Source organism: Linepithema humile, chromosome 8 (genome assembly GCF_040581485.1).
Source record: "Linepithema humile isolate Giens D197 chromosome 8, Lhum_UNIL_v1.0, whole genome shotgun sequence".
In the NCBI taxonomy this organism is placed as follows: domain Eukaryota; kingdom Metazoa; phylum Arthropoda; class Insecta; order Hymenoptera; family Formicidae; genus Linepithema; species Linepithema humile.
In genome coordinates this window covers 4,488,692-4,503,462 of record NC_090135.1, presented here as the reverse complement: position 1 = coordinate 4,503,462, position 14,771 = coordinate 4,488,692, and the positions used below count along the sequence as shown (strand labels likewise).

Genomic DNA, 14,771 nt, shown 5'->3' with positions numbered 1-14,771 from the left:
AAAAAAAAATTAGACCTAAGTCAAAGCAAAACACAATTAATATTAAAATTATTTGCCATTTTTTTGCTAATATTTATTTGCAAATTTCATTTTTTTGCTGCAACTTTTAAGAAGATACTAAGAATAAAATGTGTCCCACAAGAACAAAATGCATTAAAGCAATTAGTTACTTGCATAATTGTTGCATCAAAATGTTTTCTGAATTATTTGCTCTCAAAATATCTAGGCTTTGAATTTTTTGCAGTTTACTCTTGAGCGATGCACTTAAATATTAATTGTTCAAACTGATTTCGCGAGCAAAAAATTCGAAACCTCGATATTTTGAGAGCAAATAATTCAGAAAACATTTTGATGCAACAATTATGCAAGTAACTAATTGCTTTAATGCATTTTGTTCCTGTGGGACACATTTCATTCTTAGTATTTTCTTAAAAGTTGGAGTAAAAAAATTAAATTTGCAAATAAATAGTAGCAAAAAAATAGCAAATAATTTGTGTATTAATGATTTTTTGCTTTGACTTATATATAATTTTTTTGCTACAATGGCTAGATAGCTTAATATTAAACTATCTAGCCACTCGTAACTTCTAAATGGTTATAGCAAAAAAATTATTTTTTGTAGCAAAAAATCGCAAAAAATTAGCAAATTAATAAGTATTAAGTTTTTTGCGTTCTGATGTTTTGGCTTAGATAGCTTAATATACCTTAATTGATTGTGAACTGGTGACTCAGGTCTTTGCGGAGTTGTAACAATTGTATATTACATATTAATAAATATTATTTCAATTGTAATTAAAATTTTTTTTTAATTTTTTCGTCTTATCTTATCCACTATACTGACTTATCCTACAACGCGCGCATCAAATTATTGCTGGAGCAGTCGTTCCTAAGTTCGGTGAATGATTCCTAACGATTTCATTTTATACATCTTTAACTGTCTATAGCAGCGCTCGGAATTAGTTGCACATTTCGGGCCGATTCTGGAGACGACGCCTCCTGTCCCCCCACTACCGCCCGGCCGCTAGCGGCCGAGCCGCCGATAGCTCTGGTTCAGGAGCGTTTTATATTAGAAATAGACTAGATTGTTTAGGCATCTCTCAGGAAATCGTAACATTTTCTTCACTACAAAAATAATGTTTATTTTCATTAATACATAATATATATATTTAATTATTAATGAAAATAAATATTATTTATGTATTATTTATAGCAATATATATATATATATATAGTAATATATATATATATATATATATATATATATATAGTACAATATATATATATATAGTAAATATTATTTATAGCAAAGAAAATATTACTATTTTTTGAGAGGTGCCTCAACAACCAAGCCTATTTCTTATATAAAACGCTCCTGCGCCAGAGCTATCGGCGGCTCGACCGCCAGCGGCCGGGCGGTAGTGGGGGAACAGGAGGCGTTGTCTCTTGAATTGGCCCGAAATGTGCAACTAATTCCGAGCGCTGGTCTATAGTATACCATAAACTTATTTTTAACTTAAAGATAGGAGAAAGGTAAAAAAAGCGCTATAATATATTTTATAAAAATTTATTTGGAACATATATATTTTAAATTAGCTGTGATAAAATGTAATGAGTTACATTAAAAGAATTATTAAAAATTATAATAACGACTTTAAATCTAAGCTTATGTATTTTCAGGATTTTAGGAGAGGAGAAAAAATAATAATAATATATATAATTTAAAATATAAAATTTATTTATGTTTTTTTGGAATAAAAAGTGTGTGTGTGTGTGTGTGTGTGTGTGTGTGTGATGAAAAAATTTACAAGAAATAATAATATAGAGAAAAGATATAATATTATACAATAAAAAATCCACTCGATATCATCTGTAACAAAAAAAGATTCTATTAATAATCTGTAAAATATGATATTTATTAAATGTGATATTAAATGTCATACTTACTGGAAAAAGTCACCCATTGAAAGCGCTTCCGTCACCGCTCGTAACACTTCGGCGGTGCGCGCCGTATCATGTTCCATTTGTTGGAACTGTAAGAGATTTCTTGAAATTGTCTGTAATATTGTAAGATATTTGAAAAATAAAGTTAAACGTTCGGCAACGGCTATTATTTAAAGCGATAGGACCGTTACGTCCTTTCCGATCTTCTTTGTTATATTCGTTATTATTCCGGCAATGATATTGGATTATCAGGAACTGCGGTTTATAAAAGAAAAGAATCGTTACTTATACTTTACTGAACACTTTAATGATTTATATAAACTATGATATCTGTAATTTTTCCAAAGTTCGACTCGACCAATTTTACAAGTTCTTAAATCTCCACAAACTTCCGACTGTCTCTCTATTTTATCTTCACTTCTCGACTTATGTTTACGACCCGACGTTAGAGAGTGATTTTGATTTTCATCTCTCTACCAGGTCAACGAGTACATTATTATTCTTAAAAATATGGGGCGGGAGCGCGCCCGCGCAGAATCGATATGATCGAGGCGCTGCTCGATACTCTGGCTGCTGTCAGTTGGCGCCGTCTATCGGCTGCTATCATTGCCATCTTTCAGCACGGCCGTCCTGGCCTTGAACTTCGCCCTCGAAGTTTCCTTAAGTGAAATTATTGCGCAATCCAGTGAATGTGTCCGTGGTTCGACGTGAGTGGTTTTGTGGACCTGTTCGGCGTAAGTATTCGAGTCGTTATTGAAAAATTATATATACACTTAATTTCTAAAATCTTAAATCTAATCAACGCAGAAGGCATTATTCAAATAAATCGAATTAATACAATGTTAATTATTTCGCTTCAGATTCGACCACAGGAAGATCACACCTGATCCATGGTTTGAGGCGATCGCACGAGAGAATCGTATCGAAGGGCTTCACCGTAATGTTGAAGCCAGGTATGTCTGATATTACGTATCGATTGTTTCCGAGGGATTTTTTAACCATATTTTGGCCCCACGAATTTCGGTTTCAATTTTACATTTTCTCCGGGCTTAACCCTGTTCTTTATCATAACGTAATCGCCTTGATTATACAACAAAGGTTTTTTAAGGTTAGCGTCACGGAACTCTTTATTATATTCTTTTATTAAATCTGTGGCGTTGCGCGCCGTTTCACGAATAGTGTGTCGCTCGGCTTGCAGGTCCGTGTCAATGCCTGCTAGGGCCTTGGTGAACCGTGCAAAATCTTGGTCGGTATGGTTGCGCTGTTCGTAACCGAGAAGCAGCTTGGAAGGACTGGACTTGGTTACCGCATGGTAAGAATTATTTATAATATATTGTAATCTTCCCAGTTCGTTTTTCCAATTAGCCGCACTACTTAATAATTTTGTAAACGATGATTTTATGAAACGGCTTACGCGTTCCACGAGGCCGTTTGCCCATGGAGCCGCCACGGCTACTTTTCGGTGTTTTATTTTATAATTTGTTGCAAACTCCGCAAAATCTTTGGAGGTGAACGCAGTACCTCGGTCCGACACCATTTCACGCGGGCTACCGAAAGTAGAACATAGCTGTTTCAAATAACCCTCCACTTCGGCAGTGGATGTCGATTTCGTGGGGCACAGCCACGTAAATCGAGTAAACGTATCGACTATAACTAAAATGTGCTTGTATTTGTTTTCAGTTTCCTGCAGCGGACCGAAATGGTTAAGGTGCAGCGTTTCTAACGGCGCTGTTGGCGAGGGGTAGAGACTCGTCTCCCTCTCCTTACGAGTAGGCGCATCATTTGACATTATGCACGTAAGACAATTTTCTATATAATCATATATTTTTTTTTTGCATCGACGGGAACCAATAATTTTGATTAATTCCTTTTATTGTTTTTTCTAGGTCACAATGGGCCATGTCATCGTGGTGAGCCCTAATCACGCAGGTCTCCATCGACTCCGGCACGACGAAACTCATCTCCCCATTACGGGTAAAATAAACTAGATCATTAATTAACGCAAACTTATCACTATTCTTAAATTTTAATTCCTCACTTATCGCTTTGATTTTAGGATCGGCTAATTGTCGGAACTCGAGCTCCCTTTCAAGCGGTAGCTCGTTAACGTAACCGGTACATCGGCTAAGGACATCGACGTGTGCCATTCTTTTGCCCGGCCGGTGCGTCACCCTGAAGCGGTAATTTTGCAAGGTGAGTGTTCATCTCGCAATTCGTGGATTAAGGTTTGCTTTGTTTACTGCATGCACAAGGACATTACAGTCGGTAACGATTACAAAAGTCAGCCCGAAAAGATATAAGTGAAATCTTTCTATGGCCCTTACGATTGCTAACATTTCAAGCTCAAAACTATGGTATCTTGTTTCAGCTTGATTGGTTGCCTGGCTAAAATATGCAACCGGACACCATTTACCGTCGTTCTGCTTCTAAAGCAGGATTGCACCCAGGCCCAGACTACTTGCATCTGTGTGCAGTTCCGTGTCGAGGACCGGGTTATAAAGCGCTAGGACCGGCGCTGAGGTGAGTTCACTCTTTAATTGTTCGAATACTCTTACGCATTCTGAGTCGAAAACGAAAGTAGTATCTTTTCTCAAAAGATTGTGTAACGGCTTTGCTTTAATCGCGAAATCTTTAATGAATTTACGGAAGTAACTAGCCAACCCGAGAAATCGCTGTACTTCGTGTACGTTTCTTGGCTGTCTGAAGTTTTTGACCGACTCTGTGTGTCTTGGACTCAAAGTAATTCCGTTCGATATAATATATCCTAAAAATTCTATCTCGCTCTTCATAAATATGAAACCGTGTGAGCTTCGGCGGACGCGGAGTAGCTCGCCGGAATCCAGGTTCGGTCGGTTGGGGGTATGTCAAATAAACCAAATGCTCGTTTATAACAAAATAATGAAACAGCGTTTATTGAGAAAGATGTTGATACGATTTGTTTCGAATTCGCTTCGCACACGCTTCACATGTACACACGAGCATTGAAGCAGATCATTCGAAACAAATCGTATCAACATCTTTCTCAATAAACGCTGTTTCATTATTTTGTTATAAACGAGCATTTGGTTTATTTGACATACCCCCAACCGACCGAACCTGGATTCCGGCGAGCTACTCCGCGTCCGCCGAAGCTCACACGGTTTCATGGCGCCCGAACAGGGACCAGATAAAGGGGTACGTCAAAGAGATCTGCTTACAATGACTTCGTGGATACAACGATTACCACGCTCCGAAGTGGCGCGATTATTACAGAGCCGCGAACTCGAATGCGACGGCAACTTGGACGATCTCCGCCGACGGTTACGTGAATACGTTCGCGCACATCCAGGGGATATCATCCCTCCGACCAATGAGCCAGCAGAAACTGAGGTCCGCGCGACTCTGAACGTTCCGCTATTGCGACTTCCGGGTAACTCGGGCCGCGCAAGTCCGAGCGACGACGACGACCGGGCCAGCTATTACTCGGCACCGAACCCCCCGACTCCCATTGCCAGCCCGTTCGATCCTGCAAAAGCAATGGATCAAATCCGGAAATAGGGGTGCCATTTCAATGGCAAAGAACCAATCGCCTTTCTCGAGCGAATTGAGGAGCTCCGGAGAATCTACCGATACTCCGGAGACCACCTCCTCCTCGGCCTACCCGAGATCCTAAAAGGCGAACCACTATTGTGGTACCGGAACCGACGCCACGCGTGGGTAACATGGGCCGATTTTGTGGCCGAATTTCGCGGCCACTATCTTCCGCGACGCTACCAGGCCCGCCTTCGTAGGGAAGCCACGAACCGCCGCCAGCTACCAGACGAAGATTTCGCGAAATTTTCGACCGCCGTACTCACCCTCGCGCGCCGCGCCGGGGAGTATTCCGAAGCAGAGACGCTCGATCTCTTAATTGAAAATATGGATCCAGAATACCGTTTATATATTCGTCCACACGACGCGATCAATTTCGACGAGTTATCCGATCGAGCCGCGGAATACGAGGAGCTCATCGCGCAACGCCGGCAGCGCGACCGGAAGCCCGCCAAAGCTCGAAGCATGGCTACCACTGAGTATAAGCGAGAGGAATGTTGCTGGCGTTGCAAGCAACGGGGCCATACTCGGCTCAATTGCAAGCAGCCACCTCGCAAGTTCTGCTCGCAGTGCGGGAAGGACGGCGTATACTCTCGCGATTGTCATCCGCCGGCGGGAAACGCCACGCGGGCCGGGGCGACGGCGGCCGCCGACCGGCCCTACTAGAAATTATCTTTCGGCCGCGTCCACACGTTGAAATCACGTGCTGCGGAAAGGTAATCACCGCCCTTCTCGACTCGGGCTCCGACCGGTCTTTCATTAACCGAACAATCGCCGAATACGTTTTAGGAAAGGGCTATCGCCCTCGCGCCATACGCGAGCACGTCACGGTAGCTGACGGCGGATCCGCTCCGATCACCGAGAGTTTTCGACTCACGATCCAGATGGAAGGAGAGAGCTTCTCTCACGACTTCCAAGTACTTCCGGCGTTAGGGACCGAGATGTTGATAGGGGTAGATCTGTGGGCCTATCTGGGGATAACGCTACCACCACCGCCATTGCCAAAACTCGCGCTCTCCGGTAACATCGGCGCGATATCCGACGGCCTGACACCGCGCACCGGAGAAGAAACGCAACAATTACGCGACTTCCTAGAGCGGGAACTCGCGCTATTTCAGGGCATCGCCGGGCCTACCGACCGAATCGAACATCACCTGCGATTAACGGACACCCGACCGATTAAGCAAAGGTACCGCCCCCGTAACCCGGCCATGCAAAGTATCATCGACGAGGCAGTTGATGAAATGGAGCGAGAGGGGGTAATCGAACCATCACAGAGCGCGTGGAGCTCGCCTGTGGTGATAGTAAAAAAAAAGGACGGCAAACCCCGGTTTTGCATAGACTTTAGAAAAGTCAACGCCGTAACCGAACGCGACGCCTACCCCCTCCCGCACATAACAGCCACATTGGATAAATTACGGGGAGCAAAGTACCTGTCCACGCTCGACTTAAAAAGCGGGTATTGGCAAGTGCCACTAACCGTCGAGAGCCGACCTATTACCGCGTTCACCATTCCGGGGAGAGGGCTAATGCAATTCCGCGTCATGCCCTTCGGGTTGCATTCCGCGCCCGCTACCTTCCAGCGCCTTCTCGATACCGTGCTAGGCCCCGCATTAGAACCGAACGTATTCGTATATCTAGACGATGTAATAATCGTCAGCGCTACTTTCTCCGAACACTTACAGCACTTAGCCGAAGTGTTTCGGCGACTCAGAGAGGCCAAATTACGCCTCAACCCAGAAAAGTGCCACTTCTGCCGAAGCGAGCTAGCCTACCTCGGCCATATAATAACGCGGGACGGCATCCACACCGACCCCGCTAAAATAAGCGCGGTCGCTCAATGGTCCGCTCCTACTACCATCCGGAAGGTCCGCCAATTTCTCGGCATGGCCTCATGGTACCGCCGTTTTATGGTACTTCTCCGCTATCTCCGCACCGCTCACCCGACTCACCCGTAAAAACGCGCGCTGGCAATGGGGATCGGAGGAGGAAAACGCCTTCAACGCCCTCAAGAGGGCACTAATAACAGCACCCGTACTCGCCTGTCCCGACTTCCGGTTACCGTTCAGCTTACAAACCGACGCAAGCAACTACGGTCTCGGCGCCGTTTTGACACAAAACTTCGCCGAGGGCGAACGCGTAATCGCGTACGCGAGCCGCACCCTAAACGCCGCCGAGAAAAATTATAGTGCTACCGAGCTAGAATGCCTCGCGGTCGTCTGGGGAATCCGCCGTATGAGAGACTACCTAGAGGGGTACTCTTTCACGGTGATTACGGACCATCAGTCACTGCGTTGGCTCAAAAATCTCGAGACCCCCACCGGCCGATTGGGGCGCTGGCTCGTCGAGCTCCAGCAATATCATTTCGACATCCAGTACCGTCGCGGAGCATTGAATAAAGTTGCCGACGCGCTCTCTCGCGAACCCGAGGCCTGCGCCGTTCAGCCAGCCGCCTGCGCCTGGTACCGCGGGCTAGTAAAAAAGATTAGAAAAGAGCCGAAAAGTTACCCCGACTACGCTATACGCGGGGGTAGACTCTACCGGCATAAACGTCACGATCTAGAGTTCCGCGACCACACGGAAGACGAACAGTGGAAGCGCTGTCTCCCTCGCTCCGAGCGAGAGAGAACGATCCAGCGATTCCACGACGAACCGACCGCCGGGCATTTAGGCGTCGCGAAAACGATCCACCGCGTCACCCGCCGTTATTACTGGCCCGGCATGTTCCGAGACATCGCCCGCTATGTTCGGGGCTGCGAAAAATGTCTCGCGTACAAGCCCTATCAGGGCAAACCCGCCGGCCGCGCTCATGCGCATAATGTCACGGCCCCGTGGCAACAGGTCACGATAGACCTAGTGGGGCCTCTGCCGCGATCTACAAACGGGCATTCGTGGCTCTTCGTACTGCAAAATCGATTCACGAAGTGGGTCGAATTACAGCCCTTGCGCCGAGCCACCGGGGAAACGATTAGCAAAACCGTTGCCGAACGCATAATATATCGGCACGGCTGCCCCGAAATGGTCATATCCGACAACGGGAAACAGTTTATATCGCGCCAATTCACTAGCCTATTAAAATCTTTTGGCATAACGCATCGCACAACGCCGATATACACGCCGCAGTGCAATCCCGTGGAGCGGACCAATCGAACGGTCAAAACCATGATCGCGCAGTTTGTCGAGCGCGATCATCGCCTGTGGGACCGCCACATTCTCGCGCTACAATATGCGTACAATAGCGCGACGCACGACGCCACCGGATTTACACCCGCCTTCGCAAATTACGGGCGCGAGTTAGCACCGCCGAATCCGGAAGACCGAACGCACCCGAACACGCCGATACCGACGACCACCTGGCGGCGCCATCTAGACGAAGCCCGGGAACTGATGACAGGAAACCTCGCACGAGCCTTCCAACGGCAGGAGCCGTATTATAATCTGCGGCATCGCGATTGGCGGCCTAAGATCGGCGAGACAGTTTGGCGCCGCGAGCACCCCCTGTCGAACAAGGCCGCCGGCGTAAACGCCAAACTCGCGCCGAAGTACACTGGCCCCTACAAAGTAGGCCGGATCATCACCCCCGTCATTTATGATTTGCGTGATAAGAGGGGGCGATGGCTAAGGCGCATCCACGCGCAAGACTTGAAGCCAGGAAACGGGGATAAGACCCCCCCGATTAGATCTAAAGTTCGCAATTCCGGGGAATCGGACTATATAAAGGCCGATTCCAGGAAATCAGATCACTTGTTCAAGATGAGCACTAAAAACATCTTGAGCGTAATCGAGGCCCTCTTGACCGAGGAGCCTCGACAGGCCGCGATGACGTCGCAGCCGTTCCGCACCGTCCCCCGAGTGGGGACGTTAATACAGCGTTCCGACGCTGAAAATCGCCGAAAGGCGATATTTTTGGCGACACCACCACCACCGGTGTCGCGAGGACGAAGGAAGCAGAAGTCTCCGGGCGACGTGTGCAATGCCACGCACACGCCGCTACCGGAGCGAAGACCCGCGGTCACCGCGCCGACCACCGCACGGACCAAGCCGACCAGGGCCGTAAGGATACGTCCCTGGGGCGGCCCACTGCCGACGACTTCGGTCGTTGGGACTCGGCCACCAACGGCCATTGAAACGGTCGTTGGAACTCGGCCGCCAACGGCCCTTGCCGCACCCGCAGCCGCCGCATCCCGGCCAACACCAGCCGCCGCAACACCGACGCCAGCAGCCGCCGTCATATAGCCACCACCGGCCTCCGCTGTACCACCGCCGCCACCGAGATGGGATCCAGCGTCTCCACCACCCATCATGGTGGAGTACGCCCCACGAGCTTTTGCCGCTATACCGTACTTCTCGGTGATGAAGTCGAGACGGTACAAGCTCTGGACCACCGACGGAAGGAGATACAAACTCCTGTTCTCCAGGGAGGGCGACTCCTCACCAGCCGTCAGCTGCCTCCGCAGGCTTCCGGCTCCCCAAGAAGGGGGGTGATGTAACGATGCAGCCCGCTGCATTGTTACGGCTACGGACCGTCCATCGTCCGTAGCCCACCAAGGGCGCATCGCGCGCCGATAAATTTCCTATCAAAAACAGCGGCGGTCAACCGCCGAAAATCCCCCACACCCGACCGTTCCGAAATTCCGTTTTGTGGGGGACTCACCGCCGTAACCGCCGATGCTTGCCGATTCGAAATCATTCGGCCGCCAGCCGGGTATAAAAGAGGCCCGGCTGAACGTCTCTCACCAGACTCCGTTCGCTGATCGACAGCGAACAACCCTGCTACGAGCGTCCTCGTAGTCCCGACCGAGCATACTCGGACTCTATACCTGTGCCAGCACACGAGTATCCTCGTGTACCGCCGAGCGTCCTCGGTATTCTTTGATTCCAGGATACGAATATATTCGTATACCCGCCAAGCGTACTTGGTTCCTCTAGGCCACCGAACTTTGTATTGCGGGCATTTCCGCATACCTAGCCAGGTCGCTGTTCTAAATTCCGTCTTCGTACGAGCATCCTCGTACTCCCGCCGAACGTAATCGGCAGCCTAAGTCCGCATACCGCGTTTATTCGCCGGGATTTCATAATTGTAATCCGTCCGGCAAGCAACACCGCGTCGACCAATCCGCGCCGCCGAATAGTCCGCATCGATCTACGATCGAACAGACTCGCGATACTACGAACGCACTCACCGACAAGCGCTCCGTCTTGTATCAACCGTTGCGACACGATCGCCCGCGCTTGCGCTCTCGCCGACCGCACCAGGACGCCTCACGTCATACTAAATAATTATTCCACCGTCGCCTCAAATAATTATTTCATTATTACGATACTTCGCATTGATTTTCACGTATACTTTGCATTTATTTTACGCCGCCTTAAATAATTATTTCACCGCCGCTCGAATAATTATTTTATTTTGCCGATATCTTGCATTTATTTTCACGTTGCTTTCGCTTCTATTTTGCGCCGCTTTAAAATAATTATTTCACCATTGCTCAAATAATTATTTCGCTTTTGCCGATATCTTGCATTTATTTTCACGTTGCTTTCGCTTCTATTTTGCGCCGCTTTAAAATAATTATTTCACCATTGCTTAAATAATTATTTCGCCTTTGCCGATATCTTGCATTTATTTTCACGTTGCTTTCGCTTTTATTTTGCGCCGCTTTAAAATAATTATTCCACCGTTGCTCAAATAATTATTTTACCAGTAACGATACTTCGCATTTATCTCACGCTACTTATATGTTCTTTCGAATTCGCTTCGCACACGCTTCACATGTACACACGAGCATTGAAGCAGATCATTCGAAACAAATCGTATCAACATCTTTCTCAATAATCGCTGTTTCATTATTTTGTTATAAACGAGCATTTGGTTTATTTGACATACCCCCAACCGACCGAACCTGGATTCCGGCGAGCTACTCCGCGTCCGCCGAAGCTCACACGGTTTCATGCACGTTTCCTGAACACTTTTTATAGTTCAATTCAAAACAATACTGCTTCAAGATGCGAAGCACTTCTCCCAAAATTTCAAAATTCTGTTCAATCGTTTTAGTCGGAATCAAAACGTCATCTATGTACACCAATATTTTGTTTGCGCGGATCAACGGGTTTAAAATTTGTATAATGCGTTTCTGAAATTCGGCTGGTGCTTCTGAGTACCCGAAAGGCAAACGCGTGTATTCGTATTGTCCGTCTGGTGTCGCGAACGAAAAGTAACGGGTTGAATTCGCGTGTACTTTGATTTGATGAAATCCGTCTTTTAAGTCTAACAATGTGTACACGGCTTTATCCGACAAACGTGACAAACAGTCTTCGATACCCGAAAACGGATACTTTTGTTTTTCGACTCTACTATTCAGTGGTCTTAAATCAACGCATAATCTAATTTGACCATTTTTTTTTTCTTACAGGTATTATCCGCGAGCAATACGGTGAGACGCTCGGACGGATAATTCCCCTTTTTAACAGATCATCGGTGATCTCTCTTATATGAAGGCGCTCCGCAAAAGTAAAGCGTCGCGGCGCAAACGCATAAATGGAAGGATCACGTAAGTGCACTTTCACTTCGTAATCATCCTCGATCGGCTCAATAGTTTTATTTTCTACATCTATGATTAAATCTATTAACTTTTCCTTAGTTTCTATATCTAAATTATTAACGTTATCTGTAATTATATTTTGCAGGTCTTCTGCTTGATTGTCGACAATACAGAGCGGCAATTGCTCGAACAACAATTTGTTAAGTCCCTATCCGACGGTAAGATTTTATGATTTTTCGGCTTTATTAATTTAGCAAAAACTTTATAATTAATAAACGACACCGGACTGCCGGTATCTATCAACGCCTCTAACTCGCAACTTTCTCCGCAGACGCTCGTGACCTCCGCTATCGGCTGGGACAGCTCTAATTTGCCTCCGATTGGTTCCGCGACGATCGCCACGACGTCGTCGTTGGATGCCACGGACGAAACAGCTGCCGCTGTATAGGCCGTCGCCGGACGAGTCTGTGCCGTCGGCTTCCCGTCGCCCTTGCCCTTGAGCACGGGGCAATCAAACTGACGGTGACCCTTCGCCTTGCAGTAAAAGCAGGTAGTGTCACCTCTGCATTCTTTATGCGAATGGCCCTTTTTCCCGCAATTTCTACAGATGTTAATGTTCGTTTGTCTAGGTGCGCTTGTAGACGAGCTGGGCTTCCGCTCTAAATCTACGCCACCTTCTGCGATACGGCGCATTTTCACTAGAAAATCGTCTATCGAGTCGCCCGCTAACGAGAGAGCTATGGCCCTCAACGAGTTCTGCGTTATTCCGCCGATTAGCAGATGAATCGCGTCGTTAACCGGTAAGTTTAAATTGTTTATCAACGCGAGCTTGGCGATTGCATACTGGTCGAACGTCTCTTTATGGGGGCTCCACTTTCGCGCTTTGACTTTTTGCATCGCCTTGTAGAACGGCACTTTTTTTTTAAACATTTTATTCAATTCGACTTTCAGGCCCTGTCAGGATCCGATCACTTCGCCCGTCTGGATCTCGTACCACTGGCGGGCGAATTTTGTTAATTTGCTGAACGCGGCCAGTAATGTGATCCCGTCGGACGCACCATGAATAACGGCAACTTGGTCGACCCGTCTCGACCACACGGCAACGTTCTTGTCCTCACCGCCACTAAACTCCGGAATCTGAGAGGCCAGCCAGCTAACCGCGTTACCCGTCGGTAATGTATTCGTGCTTATCTGCGTGTGGCCGTTTATTGCCGAATTAATATTGTTCGTCACATTACCTTCGGTTCTGCTAATAGTTTCTGGGCTACCTGGGTCTGCCTCTCCCTCAGACTGGACAATCTGGACGTTTTCTGCCCTCGGCGCCAGCTGCTGCAGTACCTGCAGCATGAACTGCTGCTGCTGCTGCTGAAGCTCCTGCTGCTGCTTCATCATCGTCGTGGAGATGTCCGACATCGCCTGACGGAACATCTCCGACGTCAACGGCTCTCCTCCGACTGTTCGCCTTGAAGACGATGCTGCTGGAACGTGGACTTCGCCAACTGCTTGCTGCTCGTCCAACGTCCTCTCCGACGGCCCAATCCTCTCAAGGTGGGTCAGAATTTGCTCGATAAGAAGGTCTCGGTCGTTTATCACCGGTATCTGATACCGCCGAGCCTCCCTTTGTATCGCTTCTAACGAAGCCTGCTCTAACTCCTCACGATCAAGCATCGATCTCGTTTTCGGCATGATGCTTGCCCGACACGACTCGACAACGTCTTTTAAATACTTTATTCTAATTTTTTGTTCAGACTCGAAGAGCCCGTTTTCTACTTCGACACGACACGGCAACGGTTTCAGTCTTTCCGACACGATGCGGACTTGAAAAGCCCTTTATCTGTTTCGACACGACACGGCGACGATTTTTAACGTTTTTCGACACGATACGGACTCAAGGATACAGTAATCCCACTTCTGAGCTGTAAGATATTTCTTGAAATTGTCTGTAATATTGTAAGATATTTGAAAAATAAAGTTAAACGTTCGGCAACGGCTATTATTTAAAGCGATAGGACCGTTACGTCCTTTCCGACCTTTTTTGTTATATTCGTTATTATTCCGGCAATGATATTGAATTATCAGGAACTGCGGTTTATAAAAGAAAAGAATCGTCACTTATACTTTACTGAACACTTTAATGATTTATATAAACTGTGATATCTGTGATTTTTCCAAAGTTTGACTCGACCAATTTTACAAGTTCTTAAATCTCCACAAACTTCCGACTGTCTCTCTATTTTATCTTCACTTCTCGACTTATGTCCACGACCCGACGTTAGAGAGTGATTTTAATTTTTCATCTCTCTACCAGGTTACCTCTTAAGAAGGTTCTCGAACAGATCAACGGGTACATTATTATTCTTAAAAATATGGGGCGGGAGCGCGCCCGCGCAGAATCGATATGATCGAGGCGCTGCTCGATACTCTGGCTGCCGTCAGCTGGCGCCGTCTATCAGCTGCTATCATTGCCATCTTTCAGAACATAGTTGTTAAAATTTCCACTTGTCGTACAGCCATTGCCAAATCCTCCTGTATGTGCTGCCTGCAAGCAAAATAATATAATATGGTAAGATTAGAAAAAAAGTAATTATTTCATACATAATATCAGCTAGCAATACTTACATCGACACCAGCATCACTCCATTTCCGTTTCCGTAAATATCGTAATCAATTTGGCATGATTCAGGGGCCTGCTGTTGTACCTGTCGAGCCACGTCTTCA

At 46.8% G+C, this 14,771-nt stretch overlaps 1 long non-coding RNA gene across 1 annotated transcript; it reads left to right on the top strand.

The window, feature by feature from the left end:
• Positions 1-2,571: 2,571 nt before the first annotated feature.
• LOC105671671 (uncharacterized) lies at positions 2,572-14,215 on the top strand. The gene is made up of 14 exons (XR_010891482.1): positions 2,572-2,675; positions 2,802-2,894; positions 3,140-3,253; positions 3,622-3,737; positions 3,828-3,915; positions 3,998-4,134; positions 4,310-4,461; positions 11,925-12,062; positions 12,199-12,271; positions 12,385-12,603; positions 12,683-12,853; positions 13,005-13,225; positions 13,310-13,601; positions 13,802-14,215. It is a non-coding gene; the product is annotated as an uncharacterized lncRNA (long non-coding RNA).
• The last annotated feature ends 556 nt before the right edge of the window (positions 14,216-14,771 follow it).